Source organism: Mus caroli, unplaced genomic scaffold, assembly GCF_978045245.1.
Source record: "Mus caroli unplaced genomic scaffold, Mus_caroli_1 scaffold_2, whole genome shotgun sequence".
NCBI classification, from domain to species: domain Eukaryota; kingdom Metazoa; phylum Chordata; class Mammalia; order Rodentia; family Muridae; genus Mus; species Mus caroli.
Genome location: NW_028227257.1, coordinates 100,583,531 through 100,605,551, shown reverse-complemented (window position 1 = coordinate 100,605,551; position 22,021 = coordinate 100,583,531). Strand labels below are relative to the sequence as shown.

At 37.5% G+C, this 22,021-nt stretch overlaps 1 protein-coding gene across 3 annotated transcripts in view; it reads left to right on the top strand.

Moving 5' to 3' along the window:
• The window catches only part of Ppp1r1c (protein phosphatase 1 regulatory inhibitor subunit 1C), a 108,583-nt gene that overhangs the window by 3,695 nt on the left and 82,867 nt on the right, over positions 1-22,021 (top strand). The window lies entirely within an intron of this gene.

Sequence of the window (22,021 nt, the reverse complement as noted above, 5' to 3'; positions counted from 1 at the left end):
TTTTCCTAAGAAAAATGATGTAACTCAGTATCTGGATTTACCAAGGAAAAAAAATAAAAAGCTTGAAATCAGATTTCCTCAGCCCAACGAATAATGAAAGGACTATAAACTCAATATACACTTGACTACTGGTTATTAGTCATATAATCCTGGGTAAAGGACAACACCAAGCTTTATTGTGTATCAGAGAGATACAATAATGCCCATTCATTTCTATTTAACAGGCTATCTTAATGACCCAATGATTTAACATACATATATTTTAAAATGGCAAGACAAATATTGGGGAATCATTATTCTAGCTTCTAGAATTCAGCCTTTGCATGCCATACATAAGATTCATTACAAGCCCCCAAACAGCTTTGTGTTCACATCTGCCCTGAGAATTTCTGCCTTATGCAACAATTCTTAGTTACAAACCTATAACTGAAAAGCACTCCCTAAGAGCCCCAACCTTTGCAAAGGAGCAGCCTCTGCTTCCCTCAAAAGCATTGGACTTAAACAGACAAGGGATGGTGCAGCTTTAAATACTGGGGAGAAAAATCTGAACAATTCTTTTTAATTCACCGAATCAGTCCAGAAATACTTGAGGATTCATAGAATTATATGTAAAACTAATACTGTTTAAGATACAAATTCCTGCAAATGTTTCTTTATGGTCAATAAGTAAAGCAAAGAAAGCTACATTTTTTCTTGGTGGTGCACGCCTTTAATCCCAGCACTTGGGAGACTGAAGCAGGCAGATATCTGAGTTCGAAGCCAACCTGGTCTACAGAGTGAGTTCCAGGACAGCCAGCGCTATACAGAGAGACCCTGTCTTGAAAAACCAAAAAAATTTTTTTCTTTATAGGTAGTTAATCAATGAATAGTTTTATGTGGGTGTGGTAGCACATGCCTATAATCCTAGCACTTAGGAGGCTGAGTTACTTTTGCCCCAAGTTCTATCTGTCATGAATTACATAAGACATACCTGGCCAACCTGAGTTACAATGTTTAGAGTGTAAAATGTTGTCTTTAAGACTAGAACAAAACCTTTTTCAGTGTGATATTCGTGGGTTACAACCATGACTAAATAAAAAAGAGTTGCTATTATTATTTACTACTTTAGGCATTAGCACCTAGTGAGTCATGGCGGAGTATTTAAAAGAATAGCCTAATTTTAGATTTAATGCATATGCATTTCTCATACTGCTGTACTTCAGAATGGAGCAGTTGAACAGGATGATATGTTAGCAGGTTAGTACAGTTGTTTCATTTTTCACTACTTTGACTCTGAAGATAGTCACACAGAGAAGACAGACACCTGATTGGTCTGTTCCCATGGCAATAAACTATGCCCTCAGTTCTTTCCTAACAAATAAGCTAGAATTCCCCCCAGTCCTATGAAACAGGCACATGACTCGTAAGTCTATAGAATCTTCTGACACAGATCAGAAAATCATCTTAACTCAGAATTGCCGGAATACTAAAGGCCAATAGCAATGCTGTGACTCCACGGTAGACAGGAAAGAATCTAAGCACTTGCTTTCCAAAATAACTCTGAGCAGTCAGATGACAGTAACAAAATCCCAGGAGCATACGATCTGGGACTCAGCTGTCATCAAAGACAAATGTCACCTTTTCTCTATGTCTTCTCAGGCCAGTAACTTGAGCAACTTTGGAAGAAACTGCTTCTCCTTCTGTATTTTCAGTTCCTCTTCTAACTGAGCTTATCAGTTTCTATGAAATTCTATCTTAGAGTGCTGTTATCTGTTCTTACAGGAGATGCAGTTAGCTTTTGCTCTTCTGTAATCTGTAGTCAACTGGTGTGGTCCTCATAGCAGTATCTGGATTCACGCATAAATCATCTTAATGCAGCAATAAATGACAGAAATGCCTTTTGTAATTTATTCCACCTCATGTGTGGATTTTCTCTAACGTTGTTTGTCTTTAAGCAGACATAAGACTACATATTTGACAATGGGTATGTTATGGTTTCAATGTTAAATGTCCCCAAAGGCTCAACATACTCAAATCTTGACCATTAGCCTTTGGCGCTGCTGAGATACAATGGAAACGTTTAGAAATAGAAACTTCCTGGATGGAAACAGGATAAATTGGGTAATGTCCAATTATCAGGCTTAAGTCTACTATGATGTCTTACCCTACCACAGGCCCCAAAGAAGGCTAGGCAATTGCTTTAAAGCCATGGGGAAAAATGAGTGTCTTCTCATGGCAACAAAGAACTGATTAATACACAGTTCTAATACACAGAATTAGAACTCCAGAGTTAGGAAAAGAAAACATTTAGAAAATATTGCTCCTCTAATCTCACATTGTTACACAAGGACATAAATCACCTCAGCGTCCTGAGAGTGGTTTTGTATTATGCACCTCAGGCAGAAAAATATACATAATTACATTTAGTTTTCAGTTTCAAATCTAATTCATTTTAGAGGTTAAAAAAATAGTTTCTTATGCCAAATTGGGGAAAGATGTTCTCTGACAATGAATCTTCACTTATTCTCTCCCATAAAAGTTGTTTTTCACCTATTATAAAACAATTCCTTACTGTTACTTTCATCAGCTTTCCATTTCCAGAACTGTTAAGCATTTTAGGGAACTCTTTCCAAATCCTCCCCAATCTCTCTGCGTTTAGAACCCAGAGCTCGACACAGCCTTCCAGTAAAAAGCCAGCCCAGGCTTTGTGAATATTAAAGTTTGCGGCATCCTTTCTCTCCCACTTACTGTTAAGCAGGGGCTGTATGGTTACAATTATATTTAATGGGCCTGAGGTCTATTAAACATGATTGAACTATAAGAGGTCTTGAAGCAAAGTGAAGATTTACGTAAGTCCCAAAGACTTTAAAAGCTTATTATACATCGAAAACCATGACTGGAAATACAGTGTAAAGTGATGTGGAGGAGGATTTATTGAATTTACTTCCAAGCCAATTTGGGGGAAAATAGGCTTTCTCCTTCTTGACTATTTTACCCCTAAATTATCTTAGAAATAGGAATTAAAAGGAAAGGATATTATCATGTACCTTGGGGGTCCTAGAATTACTCAATGTGAAACTTACGAGCTACAGTAGTAGATTGTGCCAACTCCTTACAATCGTGATAGTAAGTCCGGCAGCCTGAGAGAACGGGGATTCCCATCAATTGGGAATATGTGGCTCTGCACACTGAAAGGAAAGCCGGTGGCATTCTGTATACCATAGAGGGTGACTTGTAAACAAGACACACATTTTATAAGGTTGAAACTCAGCCACCTAATGATATTTTGCAAAGCCCCATGTTTAGAATCCTAGCTAGAACATGTGCTGTCACTCAAACACAAAGGAGCCCACAAAGGTTGGGTGATTTCTCAGAAGTCCCCTTGTTCAGAACGAATGGGAAGCTTCGGAGCATTGTCAAGTGAAAGTGGAGATGTATTGGCTTTGTTAAGAGAGTCACACAAATGAACATTTTAATGGCAATCTTGCTGTTTTTCAAAACGAATGATGGTGTAGTCAAAAGACCACACCATAAATGGAAGCTACAGAGACAGTGAGGATTTTTCTAGGAACTTTACTATCTGAGTAAAATTTCATACTGGACTTGGAGATGACAGTGATGTCCAAGAGCCTCCCATCAACTGTGTCCAAATAAAAGTCATGCTGGTCCATAGTATACAGGAGAGCTTTCTTTCTAAATTTTCTTATCTCCTTCAGCAATGAGATTTTTATTCCGATCCAGTCTCCATGGATTGCTCAGAAGTTATTTTGCCTGATTATTTTTCACTACAGTGAAAAGCTCAAATCCAATGTTTGAAGTCCACTCAACAGTTATCTGATACTAATTTCTAAGGAATGTCAGAGAAGTCTGTGTTCTTATTCCTTCAGCATTTATTTCTATTCATGTTAAGCCATGTGGAAAGCCTTAACAACAAATGATGTCAGCTGCTTCTAAGGACCATCCACCCTGCAACTGACTGACTTACTTTTTCATAATTATTCAGCCTGTATAACCAAATTATACAGTCAAATGGAATCGTTGCGTCAGAGGCATATTTTAACTCTTAGTGATAGCAATGTGTGTTATAATGTAAGCATTCAAATAAAGTAATATAATATTCAATTTAAAAATAATAAAATGAAAGGGTGAATAACGAGATTTTCTACTTTGTCAGAATGCTGTTTCTTATTGCTTTTTATAATTGGTGAAATATAATAGAATGACCATTGGCTAGACTAGTCTCTCTCTCTCTCTCTCTCTCTCTCTCTCTCTCTCTCTCTCTCTCTCTCTCTCTCTCTCTCTCTCTCTCTCTCTCGGTGTCTGTTTTCTTCTTGCAGCTTAAACAGATGTCATAGAAATGCCTGGCTTTCGAGTGGACCTGGTTTGAATTCCAGCTTTGCCAATAGCTGGGGAGACATTGGATGTGTGCTTCCATGAGCTTAGTTTCATGGAAACTTGAGCTTAGTTTCTTTTTTATAAACAGAATATTGAAGTATTACAAAATGCCCTGCAGAATAACTACTACCAAGGATATCCTGAAGATTTCCAATGCTTCTCCACTGGCTACCGCTGGGAAAGCTTGAGTTCTCATATACATTATTAAGAAATAACTCCACTGTTTTTGAATTCTGTTAGGCAGTCATAAATAGTGCCCAAGAGATACGATCACTTTTGGGGTGAAAAGTCTTATGCCTCAAAATCTATCACAAGTGTGCACGGTGGTAGAATTGTTATATTCTCTATAATGCAGTACTGATTAGATCTTGTATGTCCTTGCTGCTGAATACAATTTTCACAGAATAGAACTTGAGTTCTTAAGAACTGTTTTTTTTAAATAAGCTTCCTACTGTTGTCTATTACATTATTAAAATGATTAGACTCAATAAACATATTTCTGACAGACATGCTTGACCAGCAATGAAATTTTATTTTAATAGTATGGGAAATGAACCTCATGTATTCCTTATTTTAAAAGTTCTTTAGAGACGTCTCTGAAATGCTATGTTGTATCATTTCAATTCCAATCCATTTGTTCTGACTTCCTTTCATTCATCGTTTCCACCCTATACCCTGGCAGCGGTTTCTTTCTTTGATTCCTTGAAATGATTCTTCTAAGCCAATTTTTTCAGAGTTTGTCTAGACTGACTCATTTGTAAGACTCAGGCTGTGTCATTCCCAACTCTCATATTTAAACTGCAGGACAAGACTCACTGAAGTTTCCAAAGCTCACCCTGATGGATCCATAGATTGACACTGTTATTCTAACACCATCTTCCCACCCACTCTAGAATATTTTACTTATTTACACAATATACTTTAATTTAGTAACTATTCATCAGTCAATGCCTAGTCCCAAACCCTATGAGGACATGTAATCTAGATAATAGAGATGTGTGTGTTTGGATGGAAAAGGAAATAATTATAACAATATAAGCCTAAACTACTAAAACCATGACGAAATTCGTTCTGGCCAAGGAATAGAAGCATTTCTTATTACATGCACTGTTCTGTTAGGCATATGTTTGACTCCTCTTGGTCTTCTAATTTCAAGTGTTTAACAGTGAGGTAGAAACTAATCTTTTACTATTCATTCTAAATCTCTGATTGAATAGATGTTAAATTCGGATAAGCTAGTATATTTACATCCACTTTTAAAATCCTCAAATTTACTGTAAACCTTTCTGACATTTTTGAGCAAACACTACTCTATGGGATAAATTAGTGGTGTGCCCATCACTATGCTCATGGGGAAACTTAGATAAGACAAATTCACAGTTTGGTATTATAAGTTTTGACAATGAAGCTGATAGTACATGGCCAAAGATATTTTTAAAATGCAATCTATTTCCCCTTAGTACAGGAATGTCTACCATACGAGTTCCTTAGAATTAGATTTTATAGTTGTAAATGAGCTAAGCTGCCCAGAGGTGCTTGACTGGTAGTAACTGTTTGATGCTGTAAATGGATAAAGAGTAGAGGCTGGAGTGAGATATGCTTTCTAATGGATACTAACTTCTTGAGTTACTTCAAGGAACCCACTCATCTTCTTAAAACCTCAGTTAAGGAAGCTCCAAAAAACCCACACCGTTTCCTCCAATCCCCCTGTAGTTTACTGAGTATTACAGATGCTCATTTGAAAGAATGCTGGAGTGAGTTCATTAAGTAAGTAGGCATCCGTTTTTGTGTTTGCCTGGTAATAATGGCTGTCCGGTACACTTTAAACCTCGCATTCCATTTCAAGTTTAATAATGGCTGTCCGGTACACTTTAAACCTCGCATTCCATTTCAAGTTTAAAGCAGCTCATTCAAGTTGCTTCAAGTTGATGGTCAAATCCACCAAAGTATAGAACTAGTGGACCTGTGACAGTAGCAGGTTCTGGGGTGGAGGAGGGGTTGGGATCTCACCAAGTTGGATACTTTATTAAGAGTGCTTACTTTCAAATGTCTTTGTGTGTGTGTGTGTGTGTGTGTGTGTGTGTGTGTGTGTGTGTGTGTGTGTGCAGGGGTCATTACTCACAAACCAGCTTCCAAGGCATGGGATTTTCCATCTAAATCCACATAGGACTTTTAAAGAGTCCTACCAAGAACCTCCACACACAACTTAACAGGAGAAATTACCAGGGGCTAAGAAGCAAGTATTTTATTTTATTATTTTATATTGTTTTATTTTATTTTATGTTGAGATTGGAGCTGCAGTTTGCTTTGAGAACATAAGATCATTCAAATTAGACAAACCTACAAAGGAAGTTAAAGCAAAAACAGATTTTAGATATACTAGATCATTCCTTCATAAGTCAATCTGAATATCATCTCACATTTTAAGTTGTTGTTGTGTTACTTCTGAGACACAAATATTCTACAAATACCTTGAGTTCTTGGGAAAGAGTTCTGCAAGGGCTCAGGAGGTGATCACGGAAAGCCAGAGGTAGAAGGAAAATCCTGTCCCAAACCATGTGTTCAAGCTGGGAAGACTTCACTGTTAAATTCCAGTCGATGCTTTGTTCCTTCAGACATTCCCTAACATTCTGGGGACCCCAGCACACTGTGAAATGCTACATCTATATCTACACGTCTTCTCTGTATCATTTATTAGTTAGAATAAGTTGATACATGGGCAATGGGGGTTGAATAATACTATTTATAAAACAAAATTGACAAAGTCTGCATCATTAAAGGGCAAAATATTGATAGTCCAATTTTAATATAATAACAATACAGACTTAGCAACATAATAAAAAGAAGTACCCTGTGAGATAGAATAGGACATTTGTACTTTTTATTTCCTGTGTTTTCTGGTAGCAATTTCTTATCACTATGGGAAATGATTTTCAGGATCTTAATCTTCAAATATAAATATACATTGCTGTGCTTGTATATGGAAGGGATAGTATATATAAATTGACTATACAAAAAGAAAGAATTAAGTCAGGTATAATAAAACCCAGTTTTAAAAACACTACTCTCAGTCATACAGGTGGTTTTGTCTGTCATCTCTACCATATATTTTGAGTGATAGTCTCAAAAGTTGAAGCTCACCAATTTACTATAGGAGCTACTGAGCCCTAGAGATGTGCGTGCCTCTGTCTCCTATCTCCAAGAATTGTGGTTTTATGTGGGTACTGGGGATACAAACTCAAGCTACCAAATATTTACTCTTGGCTGAATCCCCTGCACCTCCGTACAAACCCAAGTGTAGGTTTGCATGCTCCTGAAACTCCCATCCTTGGAGATAGAAGGATCCATATAGCTTGCTGGCTGACAGTCAGACTCCAAGGTCACATTCACAAATACTGAGATAAAAGGACTCTGTTCCCAAACCAAGGTCAGTAAGGGTCTGTGTCACAAGGAAACAAATTAGAGCAAGCATGGCAGGGTAGGCCATCTGACATCTTCTTTTGGCCTATGCACAACATGTACAGGTACTACACTGGATAAACATGCACCACACACACACACACACACACACACACACACACACACACACACACACACACAGATAGAGAAAAATGTAAAATGTATATTTAAAATGTTATATTCATTCTATATTTTACTATTTTTAGGATTATGTATCTCACTTAGGTGGTTTTCACATTCTCATTTTCCTGATTGGTTAGCATAAGAATTATAACTATATATAGAAAGTTTAGGCCTCTGAAAGTGAACTTCCTATCCTATCTATCTATCTATCTATCTATCTATCTATCTATCTATCTATCTATCTATCATAATTGGTACATGGTCCTTCTATCAGCTCAGGCTGGCCTCAAACTTGCAAGCCTTCTGTCTCAGATTCTCAAATACTGCTATTACATAACTGTATTACCAAAGCTGACTGCACTGTCTGTCTTTGGAAGCACCTCAGTTCTCATACCAGCAGGACTATAAGTTATTGGTTCTCAACCTATGGGTCATGACCCCTCTGGGGGTTTGACAGACTCTTTCAGAGAACTTGCTTGAGACCATTGGAAAGCACAAATATTTGCATTACAATTCATAACGATAGCAAAATTACACTTACGAAGCAGCAATAAAAATAATCTTCTGGTTGTGGATCACCACAACATGAGGAGCTGTATTAAAATGTGCAGCATTAGGGAGGTTGACAACCACTGTTGCAATGATATCCCTATTCTTGTAACTATGAGGACAACCTTAAAATGGTTTGGTTGGTCTTTCCTAATTCTTTCAGTGAATTTTTAACCAACTCTCATCCACAAGTACAACCTCACCTTCTGTTTTTGTTGTTTTTGATCCTGCTTATCAACAACATTCATGGTTCTTAAAGTATCTAAGATCACACACTGACACAGTAATTCCCAAACTGGTTGTCTGTGACATTAACTATGAGGTGTGGCATGCTGAGACACATTCTAAACGTAGAACCAGCAAGTATAGATTTGTATCGCGATGTGACTCCTTAGTCTTTTAATTCAACTTCCTTGAAGCACCTAGAGTGGTAGCCCTGCCTCTGGCTTTGTTACTGGAATGAATAAAAAACTTCAAAGCAATGCTACAGATCTCAGGCGTGTTCCTTCTTCTCTGCTATGGTTTTGTGAGCCTCTGGAAGGCATAATTAAATAATAGGTGATTGACTGTGGCAACTTAACTTTCATAATTCAGCTGTCAAAGCTCTAATTTATCTTCCATCATGTACCCGTACGAGCTTTTAATTAGCTATGATAAGGCACACAGGAGGAGCTTCTCATGAAAAGATGACATATTCCATTACCTCCTGCATGCTGTTTTTGTTCTGTCTTTCAAATGAGCCAGTCATTTCTTCCCTAGTCTCTAGAACCTTTATTACATAAATTGTTAACAATTATACTAAAGCTGAGACTTGGTTTAAAAAAACAAAAACAAAAACAAAACAGAGGAGGAAAAATTATTCTGTTCAATTATGCTTAATATTGCCACTTCATTATTTTTCCTCTATTAAGGATGATGGCAGAATGTAAGAATTATGTTCATTTTCCACGTAGAAATTCCTGCTCAAAATACAGTTCAGCATGTACAGAGACCTCAGATCCAGTAGGGACAGGCTGGGGAAGGATGTGCTTCCTAAAGCACAGCAAGGACTATCCATCCGCTCACCGTTATCGATTCAGAGCATTACCCACTTGCCCTTGGTGCTTAAAGGTTTTCAAGAGCTAGTGCCAGAGACCCACTTACCATTTCATTTCAGCGAAGAAGAACTGCAGGAATGATTGAGCTAAAGTGGTTCATCTTAAATTCTACCACAGGTAATTTCACTTGGTAGCTATCCCAGAGTTCCTGTCTCAACTCAGCCAATAAAGGACACTGGAGCCTAGAAATGGCTGAAAATACTTTCAGTCTAGGTCTCCAGTCGCAGCCACTGATTCGAAGCAAATGCCAGCTGTACTCTTTATGTAGACACTTAAGGAATAAGGAACAAGTGAAGAATATATTTTGAAGTCTATTTAGGGCATAAAGGACGAAAGTGCCTCTAAGGTATCAGCAAGGTCATTTAAAAAGAAAAATTCCTAAGTTCAAAGGAGAGTTTAAAGGGTCTCATAGCGGTGCATATTCCTGCTGGTTTTACAGTTTGCCTTAAAGCTTCTTGTCTTACAACATATCTCCTCAACAACTCAGAGCAATCTGTCTCCTCTGGATAGAGGGACAGTCATACGGTGAGCTATTGAAGGTCTAATATCAGGGAAGTTAGTGCAACTGAAGTGTAAACAGAAGTGTCTATTCAAGTCATTGCCTTCCCATAGCATCCCTCCTTCCATAAACATGCAACATCAAAATGCTGAGGTTTTGTATTTGCTATCCTGTTAGAATAACTACAAGTAAACTCCTCGTTGTACCCTGGCTACATGGTTTGAAGACTGTACTTATTTATTTCACTGGAAGTTTATTTTGAAGTCAGATTTTTGTGCTTCTTCTTTGTGAATTTTAGGAAAAAGACCTCTTAAAAGTTAACAGTGGGGAAATTATTATGTAATAAGAACTCCATAATCAGATGAAAAGAAAAAATAATTTTATTATCTCTAGCTATTCATCTGTTTGATATCTACATATCAAGATACGTTTAAAAATTATCTTGGCTTAAAACATAGTAAATAGGAAGGCTACAATTTGCCTTTGGATTTTAGTTGACACAGAACAGTAATGACTTGTGTGTATATTGAAAGTCATCCTTTTGACTCATCTATTATTATTTTTACCTTAAGGCTCAGAACAAACCCATTTCTCTAGGAAGGTATATGGATCATACTAGCTAGAAACTTTTGTAGCTATATGAATAATATGTTGTTAGACTGGTTAACACATTGGTTCCAACTGACATCTAATTTTTTAATTTAAGTTTTTTTTGAGAATGTCATTCTTTTTTGTCTAACCATTCTTTTGTGACAGTCAGAAGGAATGGATCATAGAATCAGCCATTAATGTAGGTGGGGGAAAGCAAGTAATTTTAGGAGCTTTTGGGTATATTTCAGGCTTTGGTTGTGCCCTCTCTTGTTCTAAAGCTATAGAATCAAGGTTAGAGTCCCAGAAAGAGGCAAATGCCTAGGAAGATCCTTACCATTGAGGGAGGATAGAGGTCATTAATCCGTATTTGGTTATTGTATAAGGGTTATACCTGCCTTCACTTTTCAAACTTTCTACAGTGCTGATGCTATAATTGTTAGATTTCCTGCATTTCGTGTTCATGGGCATCAGTTAAATGGGTCTTGGATGTGCAACACACAGAACAATGTTCACATAGTTATTCCATCAAGATGAATGTTAATGGTAGAGGACCTGTGTGGGGCTTGGTGGCTTTGGTGTAAAGATGCCTTGGGATAAACATTACAGGTGAGGAAACTCGTAGTTACAGACGCAAGCAGGTTTATGTCATGGGGATTTGGTGATTTCTTTCATGGGGATTTGGAGTTTTAGTGACAATCAGAAACCAGAATTATATTAGCAATCAAATTAATTTCTTTTGCTGTATTTAAATTATTCACATCAGATTTCAAAGTATTGTCAAGGGATGTTGGAAACTGAATATATAATACACTTTTTTAACAAGAATATAGGAGTTAAAGGGCCCAGTGCCCCAATGCCATCAGATACTAAACAGCCACTATCCTACTGAATAATTATAAACTTCTTTTTCTTTCTTTTGTTCTTTTCTTTTTTTTCTCTTTTTTCTTTTTGTTTGGTTTTTCGAGACAGGGTTTCTCTGTGTAGTCCTGCTGTCCTGGAACTCACTTTGTAGACCAGGCTGGCCTCAAACTCAGAAATCTGCCTGCCTCTGCCTCCCAAGTGCTGGGATTAAAGGCGTGTGCCACCACCGCCCGGCTTTCTTTTTCTATCTTAACTACATTGTGTCTGGACAAACTTGAACTTTTTTTTTTTTATAATTTCTTTGATATCCAAAATAAACATTTAATCCAGTAATTCTTCTAAAACCATTCATGCCCTCCTACATAACCTATCAAAAAATTGATAGCAACTTGGAAGCTAATACTGAAAATCAAACATGTCTGTTTCGTACCCAAAGCATTTACCATTGCATAACTTTGCCAAGTATTCCATTTGATTGGCTTGCTCGTAAGCCTCTTCTGTAAATAGATCTTAATGACTTTGAGAGAAATTATCTTAGAATGAATCTTGTACTGTGTCTTTCTGGTTCACCCTTTAATACAAGGAAATAGAAACAACTAATTCTGGCCCCTAGAAATTGTTGGCATGCATACACATATAGATAGTTTCCTCTAAAAGCCTCCCAGCTGTTGTGCCATCTTCTGAATGAGTCTGATAAGATTGTGTCTCATATATTCCTGATAGGTAGGCAATTATTAACATGCCTATCAATGTGGGCATACTGCTCTTATCTGGCATAGTAAATGACTGCAATGCAGGCATCTGGTCCAGTTCCTTGATTCTAAATTAGTTTGATACTTCTTCCTGTAATTCTTTTCCCATACAGAGTACAACCTGCTTTCAATCAAGAAAATTGTTTCAGGTTTAATGTTATTTTTTTCTTTCTGTGTGGCAACAAGAGTCTGGAATTTCTTTACTGTCTTTAGAATATAGGTCCCTATTTTGCATCATAAAAAATCTGAAAATCTTTAGTTTTGAATTCTTTTTTAAAAACCTACTTCCTTAGATAAATTATTTTAATCTGTGGCACAAAGTAACCTGGGGAACATACAATATGATTGCCTACAACAAACCTGTTCTCTAAGGAGCTGAAAATAAGACAATTACAAAATAAAAATCAATTTTCTAAACCTACACATGCATTTACACACACACACATACACACACACACACATGTAGAAATGAAAAAGTGTGCATAGTTGTGTCATTGGTAGAACTAATGATTTCCTGGATGAGAAAATAGGAAGTGACAATAAGAAAGAAAACTGAGTTAATGTCATATAAACTCTGAGTGCTTGGGAAGGAATGGGTGGGATGGTAGAGTCAGAAGGAACACAGTACTTTGCATATTGAGAATAAGAGTTCTCATACTAACTTCATATTAAATATTTATAGCATTCCTGGAACTAATGCCTCAATAATGGAGTCACAGGTATTAAAGGTATTAAAACCCAATTTTCTAGATCCTCTTAAGAGTAAGCTCAACATACTTGTTTTTAAAATGGTGTATTTGCCTAATAATTATGACTTGGATAATGCTGGCTTTATATCTATTAGAGGCTCCATGTAATTGCCTGAAACAATTAGAGCTCTTAATCATTAAGGGAACTATATAATCGGGTATATATCATTAGCCAAGCAAGCAAGCTTAGCTACTCCCATGTGCTGAGGTGCTGAGTCACTAATGTGTTGTTGACTTTCTGGGATCTGGGGTACTTGCTGTCTTGCCTTGCATCACAGATGCCTGAATGAAAGCTCTGTGGAATGGTTGAGTCTGATTGCCTGACCTCAGTTCAATATAGACGCTCTTTCGCAATGCCCAATGGGATCAATTATTCTTAGTCTTTTTTTTTTTTTGATGAGTTTTACATCGTTTTAATTGTTTGTGTCTTTACTCTTAGTGTGTTTGCTCATGATATGTGTGTGGGGATGAACATACCTCAGCATATACGTGGAGGTCAGAGGAGATCTTGTGGAGTCAGTTATCTGCATCCACTGTTTGGAAGACTGACCTCTGGCTGCCAGGCTTGGATAACAAGTGCCTTTCCTTCCTCCTGTCCCAGTGCTCTCATAGCAAGTGAACTTGAAATGCCTGAATGTACTCCAAGTAGCTAATGTGCGTTCTGGAGGGTTGAAGATTTCTAAGTCAGAATTAGGAAGCTTCTGCATTTTATACTAACAACATTTGTCATACTCATTTATTATTAGCAACTGTTCATCTCACGACATCAACACACCCAGTTTGAGGAAGACATTATTTTGGCTCGTGTTTGGAAGTACAGCCTGGGAAAGCACTGTAACACCTTATCTGCAGGCAAAGCTGCTTCCTAGCCGGCTTTTGTTTTTATTATTATTAGATATTTTCTTTATTTACATTTCAAATGTTATCCCCATTCCTGGTTTCCCCTCTGAGAACCCCCTTTCCCCTACCTCATTCCCCTGCTCACCCACCCACCCACTCCTGCTTCCTGGCCCTCGCATTGCCCTATACTGGGGCATAGAACCTTCACGGGGCCAAGGGCCTCTCCTCCCCTTAATGACCAACCTAGCCAGCTTTAGAGCTTAGACCTTTGATGTAGCCTGGGACCCCAGGTCAAAGAAGGGTTAGATCTTCCCACCTCAGTTTGCCTAATCTTGATAATTCATCATTGATGTCAGCAGAGGTTAACCTCTGCTCATTCACAGAAATGCCAGGGGCCTAAAATCTAGTTTCTATATCTCATGAAATTCACCATCAGTATCAACCTTCGCATCATATAAACATGTGCTTTTTGTATCATTTGTGTTAGTGACACCATTTTCAGTATTTAAGAGTGTCAAGACTTTCCTATTCATTATGTCATAATCTTGTTCTTAGCATATTCTATTTTAATTTTTAAAAATCTAAATATTTGGCAGTAGAGTATAGCACATTTGCAAAATTTAGCCTTTAGAATGGAAAGGATCAGCTTTGATGGCCACTGACCAATTCTGTCACATTAGGCAAGTTTTTCAACATTTCTCTAGCTTCAGTTAGCTTCTAGATAAACTATAATTCAGGATATCTATTTCATAGGGTAGTTTTGAACAGGAAAGTAATGAATGAAATGTTTGACAATATGGCCTTGCTGTAGTAGATCTAGGAGTAATAGTAGCAAATACAGTATTAATATTTTTGACATTTTTGAAACAAACCAAAAAATGTTCTTTCTTTTCCTCAGCGATAAACTCCATCAGGCCAGTCACTGTCCTTGGTTATGTTTGATGGGAATTTTATAAATTGAAGGACAAAGTGTCCTCAAAGGGAATTTGGATTAACACCTGTCATTGCTTATGATTTTACTAAACTAAATCTTACGATGTCTCAAGTAAGGCTTTTATAATAAGAGATCAAAGATATATACTTTGATCTCCATTGTAACCTGGAAAACCTCCTTAAAATGTTGCATTTAATTTCTTAGACCAAAATGATTCAAGGAAAGATACTGCTTTAAAGTTGACCAGATCTACAATAATTGCACAGTGGCAGTGGAATTTTTTTTTCAATACACAGAACCAAAATAGAAGCCTGCATGACAACATACCTCAGCAATCTCAGCACTCAGGAGGTTGAGGCAGGAGAATAGTGAGTTTAAGACCAGTGTGGGCTACATAAAATATACTATCTTAAAAACACAACAAACTGAAACAAACAAACAAGCAAACAAACACAACAGCAAAAAACAAACTTCTATGCTAAAGCTAGTCAGTGCATAAGGGCTCTGCATTGTTTCTCAGACTAACATGCTAATTATGAAGGTGATTACAATTGGGAAAAAAATCACATGCAACAATAACAACTGAAAACATTTCCTCGTGGCTTTCAGACATCATTTCTGGACGAACCTGAGTTTTGTCATCAACAGCCTTGGGTTTTCAGTCAGTTTCTCTCACAATGCAGATGTGTTGAAACATATGTGAAGTTCTGTGTCATGATGAGTGACATACAGAGGTGTGGAAACCCCATCCTCAAAACTCCACCCTACACATAAGCCATTATAGGAATATTTGACATACTACATGGACCAAGAAGCTTAGCATCTTGAGCCAAGATCACAGTGGAAAGCAGGAGCATTATGGAATCAGCAATTGAGGGACTTAACATGGATCCTTTTGGTTTGTTAACAGCTTTGAGAGTGGTACTGTGTTGCTCTTCAAATCAAGTATTGAGATAGGTAGTTCTATGATTAGGTTATTAATATTCTCATGTTTCTCATAAAGACTGTTTTACCTTTGTTACTTAGTTGTTAAAAGACAACAGGTATCATTAAAACAACAATAAACTGACTACTGAAAGTCTGGAAGTTTGGATTTTAATTTCAAGTCTGCCATAAGCCAGCTATATAAAATATTTTATCACCTTTGGTAGGTCCAATTTCTTTAAAATATAGTTTGTTTGTTTTTTTCACCTGAAGCCAGTGTAGATACTGTTTTTATTTGAATAGTAAGAAAGTTTGGAAGGAGTAATGATATCGGCACATTCATCATCATTATCTGGCAAACCGGTTTCTATTTTTCTTTTCCTCTTCTACATAAAAACCAGTTGAGCTGTCATTCTTATGAAGACAGTTACATACACATTTGAAAGGGAGACTGACTGGTCGTCTTTCACAGTAGAAAGTTGCCTGCATTACAGCTTCAGTAAGCCACAGACATCATTTGGTCAGACAATGCAACTCCTTGTTTCTGACAACTCTAGGGATTTAGGTTCCTGGCTTTGGGCTTCAAAGTCATCTGTCCTCCTCCCATCAGTAACTACTTACAAGTGGCTAGACATCTGTTTAAGTTCCGTGTCACTTTTATAGGCAAGAAACTAAAGAATTAAGTTTGTGGGATTAATAGCCAAATTCCCAGCTTCAGGACTAATGTTTTAATATAACTTTCATCCATTATCCAAAGGGTATGATTCTTTGACATCACAAATACCTGAAGCAGATAGTGTACCCATCTTTAAGGTACATAGTCATCTTTGAAGTCTTTGCCAAATTCCTGAGAAGCAAACAGGGTTTATAGCTTCCACTAAAGGCAGGCATTCTAACTGGGTCAACCACATCTCTTGCAGTTATTTATTTGTATATTTATTTAGTGTTGGTTTAACAACAAATCTATAAACTGATAAGAAAAAACCCATTGGAAACAGGTACATGCATTTCTGTTTATATGAATGTTTGTGTGTGTGTGTACATGAATATATGTAATTAGCACTATGAGTATACTTTGAAGCTAATTCTGTGGCCCACTGGAAGTTTGCACTTTAATCATCTAACCATTGTTTAGCCGCATTCTCTACATTGTTGAATACTTGTCAGAGGAATTTTTCTCGATTCTTTTTAAATTTCATAAAGCCTACTTAAAGAAAATTCTATACTGCATTGCCTGGAAGATGGCTTGATGGGTAAATGAATTTGCTAACAAGCCTGACAACATAAGTTCAATCCTCATGGTAGGAGGAAAGGACCAACTCCTGCAAACTGTCCTCTAAACACATCTGTGCTTTGGCATGCTCATGTGTGTTCACACACATGCATATGTGTGTGTGCACATGAACACACATAAACGAATGATGTAATACAATTAAAAATAAACTTGAAATGTATATTTAATTTCCTTTGCTATTGTTTTAAATGGTAAAACAAAGAGCTGACAGGATGGAGCTCAGTGAAAGGCTGTTTGCTTAATATGTTAGAGGATGATCTGGGATGGATTACCAGTGCTGAAAACACACACACACACACACACACACACACACAAGTAATAAGGTGAAGTAAACATTTTTTCCAATCACATAATTCCAGAATGAGCAGTGGAGAATTGAATTTGAGTGTAAACTTTTAAGGGGTAAGTGCGGGGCTAGAAAGATGCTCCCAGTGGTAAGAGTACCTGCTACTGCTCTTGCAGAGGATCTATGTTTGTTTCCCAGCACTCTGGTCAGTTAGCTCTAGTTCAGGATATTTGATGACTTCTTCTGGCATCAGCTTCTCATAGCATCATCCTCAGACTCATACTCTCATACTCTTCACTCACTGCACACACACACACACACACACACACACACACACACACACACACACACACACACATACACAGACACACACACACATACACATACACACACACACACACATACACACACACACACACACACACACACATACACACACACACACACACACACACACACACACACACACATACACACAGTCTCATTCCTTTTTACACCTGTTCCTCAGAGGGCATAGCACTGCCTTGTAGTTTACAATGCTAACATTTCAAAGTATCCAGGATTTAATTGAAAGTACATTTTTATTCTCTCATCATCCAATCAGTTAATGAATAGTGAGTACTGTACTCTAGGCCACAGTAAGAGGCAAAATAAGCAAAGCCTCCGCTTCCTTGGGATATATGGTATGATAGGAATAAGTTAGAAGAGGTCTATATCAGAGGGTTTTCTCTCTGTTGAGAAAGTTATATAAGTTTGTCTTCTGTCAATAGTAGAGAAGTAAATTAAAATATGTAGCCCATGTTATCTTCTGCAAAGCACATCCATTCACATCCATGCATTTAATAGGCACTTGCTACAGAACTCATTATTTTCATGGACATGATCACACTACCAGCCTTTTGTCTGACCTATCCAAGATGTAAAATACCAGTTACAGATTTCTTGAAAGCAGTCAACGAAAAGCAGGAAACAACTATTATTTGTTTTGCACTGCAAAATATTGGGCTATTTGTGTGGCTAAATGGTCATTCTACTAGCTTAATGTCACTGGAGGGCATATATTTATAATTCTAGATGTAGTTTAAGTGTTTGATACCATGTACATTTAGACTAATCAATTGTAGCCATTTACATAAATTTACTTAGTATTTTATCTTCTTAAATATTTAAACACAATAGTAGACAAAAGGATGCGAACTTGACCCTGTGTTATATAGCTCTTGGCTGTAATGGCCTATCTAAACTAGGAAATAACAAAATTATTGACACTATAATTTGTGAGTCTAGTTCTTGGGCTAAAAGAAAGTAGATCTCTAGGGGCTGAAAAATAAGCATATGGACTTATTTAAGGAAAGAAGCAGGAAATTGAGAGTAGGAGATGTATGAATAGGAGACATATGGAACAATATAAGTACTTACAGTAAGACAGAACATGATTCATTGCTTACTAGCAATGCCCACAGCCAGTGCTTAAGAGCTCAGAGCCATAAGGATGTTTAAAATTAGTGATGTGCAAGAGGTAGAACTTCATTCCAGCCTTAGCGTATGGAAAGTCTAGAAGCTAGAACATTGTAAGTTTAGATTGTGTAGGTTGATCACTCCACAGCAGAAGGTTAACACACAGATCAATGAGGCTTCAAGGACGTGGGAGGGACCAAGGTAAGTCATTATGATTTGCCCTAAAGAATAGACATGGGAGGCATCAGCAGAGCACAAGAACAGTGTGATCAAATGAAGCTCAGTTTTGTAGCATGGTATTTAGGGGGAGAAATAGGGTAAAGATACAGCCCGAGTAAAACTACTCAGAAATGAACACTACGCATCTAGAGTTGGCATGGTAGAACAATGGACTATAAGTATTATTAACCTGTGCCAGCCATAGAGGCTCACACCTTTTATTCCAGCACTTAGGAGTCAGAAGCAGGCAGATCTGTCAGTTTAGGGCGAGCCTGGTTTACTAGAGTGAGTCCCAGGACAGCCTGGGCTATTCAGAGAAACCATGTCTCCATCCTCTCCCCCAATAGAATTAACCTGTGAGACAATAAGCAACTCAAGCTGCAGGTTCCTCTGATTGCTTGAGTCATTGCCTGGATGGATCTGAGCTGAGGATGATGGGGAAGAGGGACACAGATACAAGAGGGTATGATTGAGGATTTTAGACACTTGGTGAAGGGAAAGAATTTTGTAATGAGAAACGTGCTAGTCCTATATATAAATAGAATATTTTAGAGCTGCCTGATGCATTAAACAACTCCACATGGTGTATGCATCACTGAGATATTATTATGATGATATACTGGGACAAAAGTGCTTATACACAAAAACTCAACTTTAAATAAACAAAAAAGGATAGAGTTTTAAAAATTTTATTTGTCTTTGTGTGGTTTTTTTGAGACACTGTTCAAGGGTGTAGCTCAGGTTGAATTCAAAATCACAGCCCTTATATCTCTGCCTTACAGGTGGTAGGATTGCAGATTCAAACCACTATGATAGACACTCTTCAAAAAAGTAAAATTTAGAGCCAGGTGTGGTGGTGCATGCCTTTAATCCCAACACTCAGGAGGCAGAGGCAGGCAGATTTCTGAGTTCGAGGCCAGCCTGGTTCACAAAGTGAGTTCCAGGACAGTCAGGGCTATACAGAGAAACCATATCTCTGGGGAAAAAAAAAAGAAGTAAAATTTAGTATCATTACAGATGCATCCTGAGGTTTTTTTTAATCATGCTAGCATCATTTGCAAGGATTCCTAGAGTCTTCCCATGTAGTAGTCATTCTTCAGTAGGATGAACACTCTCTGTGAATGGTTGCCTAGCCTCAAATGTTTCTGGGATCCATTGGATAGAGTATCATGGACCACTTTCTGTTATTAGTACTGCTCCATTGAGCATAGCCTTACCATTCCATGTACATACATGTGGGCATCAGAGTATACATTTTGATTACCATATTATCATTGCATAGAATTAAAAGAACAAGGATTATCTTCAGTACGATACATTTGCAGATCTGAGTCTCCAGATGGTCCACAGGTACTATGCAATTTGACCAAAAATGAATCTTCTCAGTTTAGTGCCTCAGAATATTCACTGGCAAAGTTATTGATAATATGAGTTATTGATAGTGTAAGTATTGATAGTATAAAAGCAAACATCTAAGTTTTTGGTTGCAGTGTCCTAATGCCTCATGAGAAAGAGTTCAAATATATTAAGTAATGGTCCTCATTGGAATACGATATCTAGTGATAGAAAAAAACCAGGGGTAAATCTGGGATTTAAACTTGGATCCACCCACTCACAAGTCCAGTGTTCTTCAGCCAGGAATTTTATAAATGCCACCCAGTTTTTATTAACATACTATTGAAATAAGATTTTATAGGTTTATCAAACCAACAAAACAAATGGGAATCGGGGAACTGAAGCCAAATTTACTGGTTCATTTGGTGATCCTCATTAAAGCAGTGGTTTATGAATCCATCTCTGTGACAGCAGCTGGAGGACATCAGAGATTCTAAAGATGTGAGCTTTCAGGATGCACTTCCCTGAAAACACAAGCAACTAAAACGAGCTTAAACAAGTCAGCTATTTGATAATTAATACTGAAACCTCATTAGAAATAAAATTTTAAGATGAGAGCATAAGATTATAGACAATGTAAGGACAAATTTGCATGCCCAGCATGAAAGAGGCATATTTTAAGTACATTATTTCAATGTTTGATTTGGTAAATTGTTTAAAACATTAATACATATTTATAGTGTGACTCTTGGCAGGGAGGTAAACAGAGGATATGTTCTCATTCTCTTATCATCATTGCATAGAATCAGAAGGGAGAAGACTCTTAAATAGGAGGAAGTCACTGGATATAATTTCTACAAGAAGTAATTTCTATTAATTTCTAATAGGAAGTAGTGGAGAAATAAAATATGAGAAAGACCAGGCAACCCAGACCTCTTCTATACCTCTTTCTCTGGTGACCACAGGAAGATTGTTTTTGACCATAATAGATCTAAAAGCAATGATGAATATTTTGAAAAACAACAAGACTAAGGTATAAAATGTTTGTAGTCCCATGAGGCTGCCCTCTCCAAAAACTACTCTCCACGTGTTCCTGATGCCACAGAAGACACAGCTCTTTACATCCAGCCTCTCTCTTGGTCCCCAAGTCATTTTTGCTCTTTCCATTACAAGTTCCTCATCTATACCGATTCTGATACTTCCCCCATGTCCACCCTCTTTCTGTCTTCCTTTCTTCTTTTCTCATCTTACGACAAGAAACCTGTGTCCCAACCTTCACCACCCACTCCCATATGCTACTTGTTTTCATTCTGACTATTTTTGACTCAGTTTGACAAAGGTCGGTCTGACCTTGTTTGTAGATCCTCATTAGTCACTGCAGCCACTTCAATTTGGCCTTCACTAATCTCAAAGGTCACATTATCCAAAGGTACTTGTCCTTGGACTGCCCTCCTCTGTGTTGTTCACTTGGCCCCTGACAGTTGCCATCCGTTTACTTCTTGGTAGTCTGTCTACCTCTGTCATAGAGGATTATCTTCCCTAATGGCTCTGTTCCTCTTCCCTTAGCAAATTGTGTTTTCTTGGGGTCCAGATTCATTTATTCCATTCACTGTTAGTGTTGTAATTCATACTCACTACCTCTTTATAGTTGACTATCTGTATTCTGCATCCCTTTAC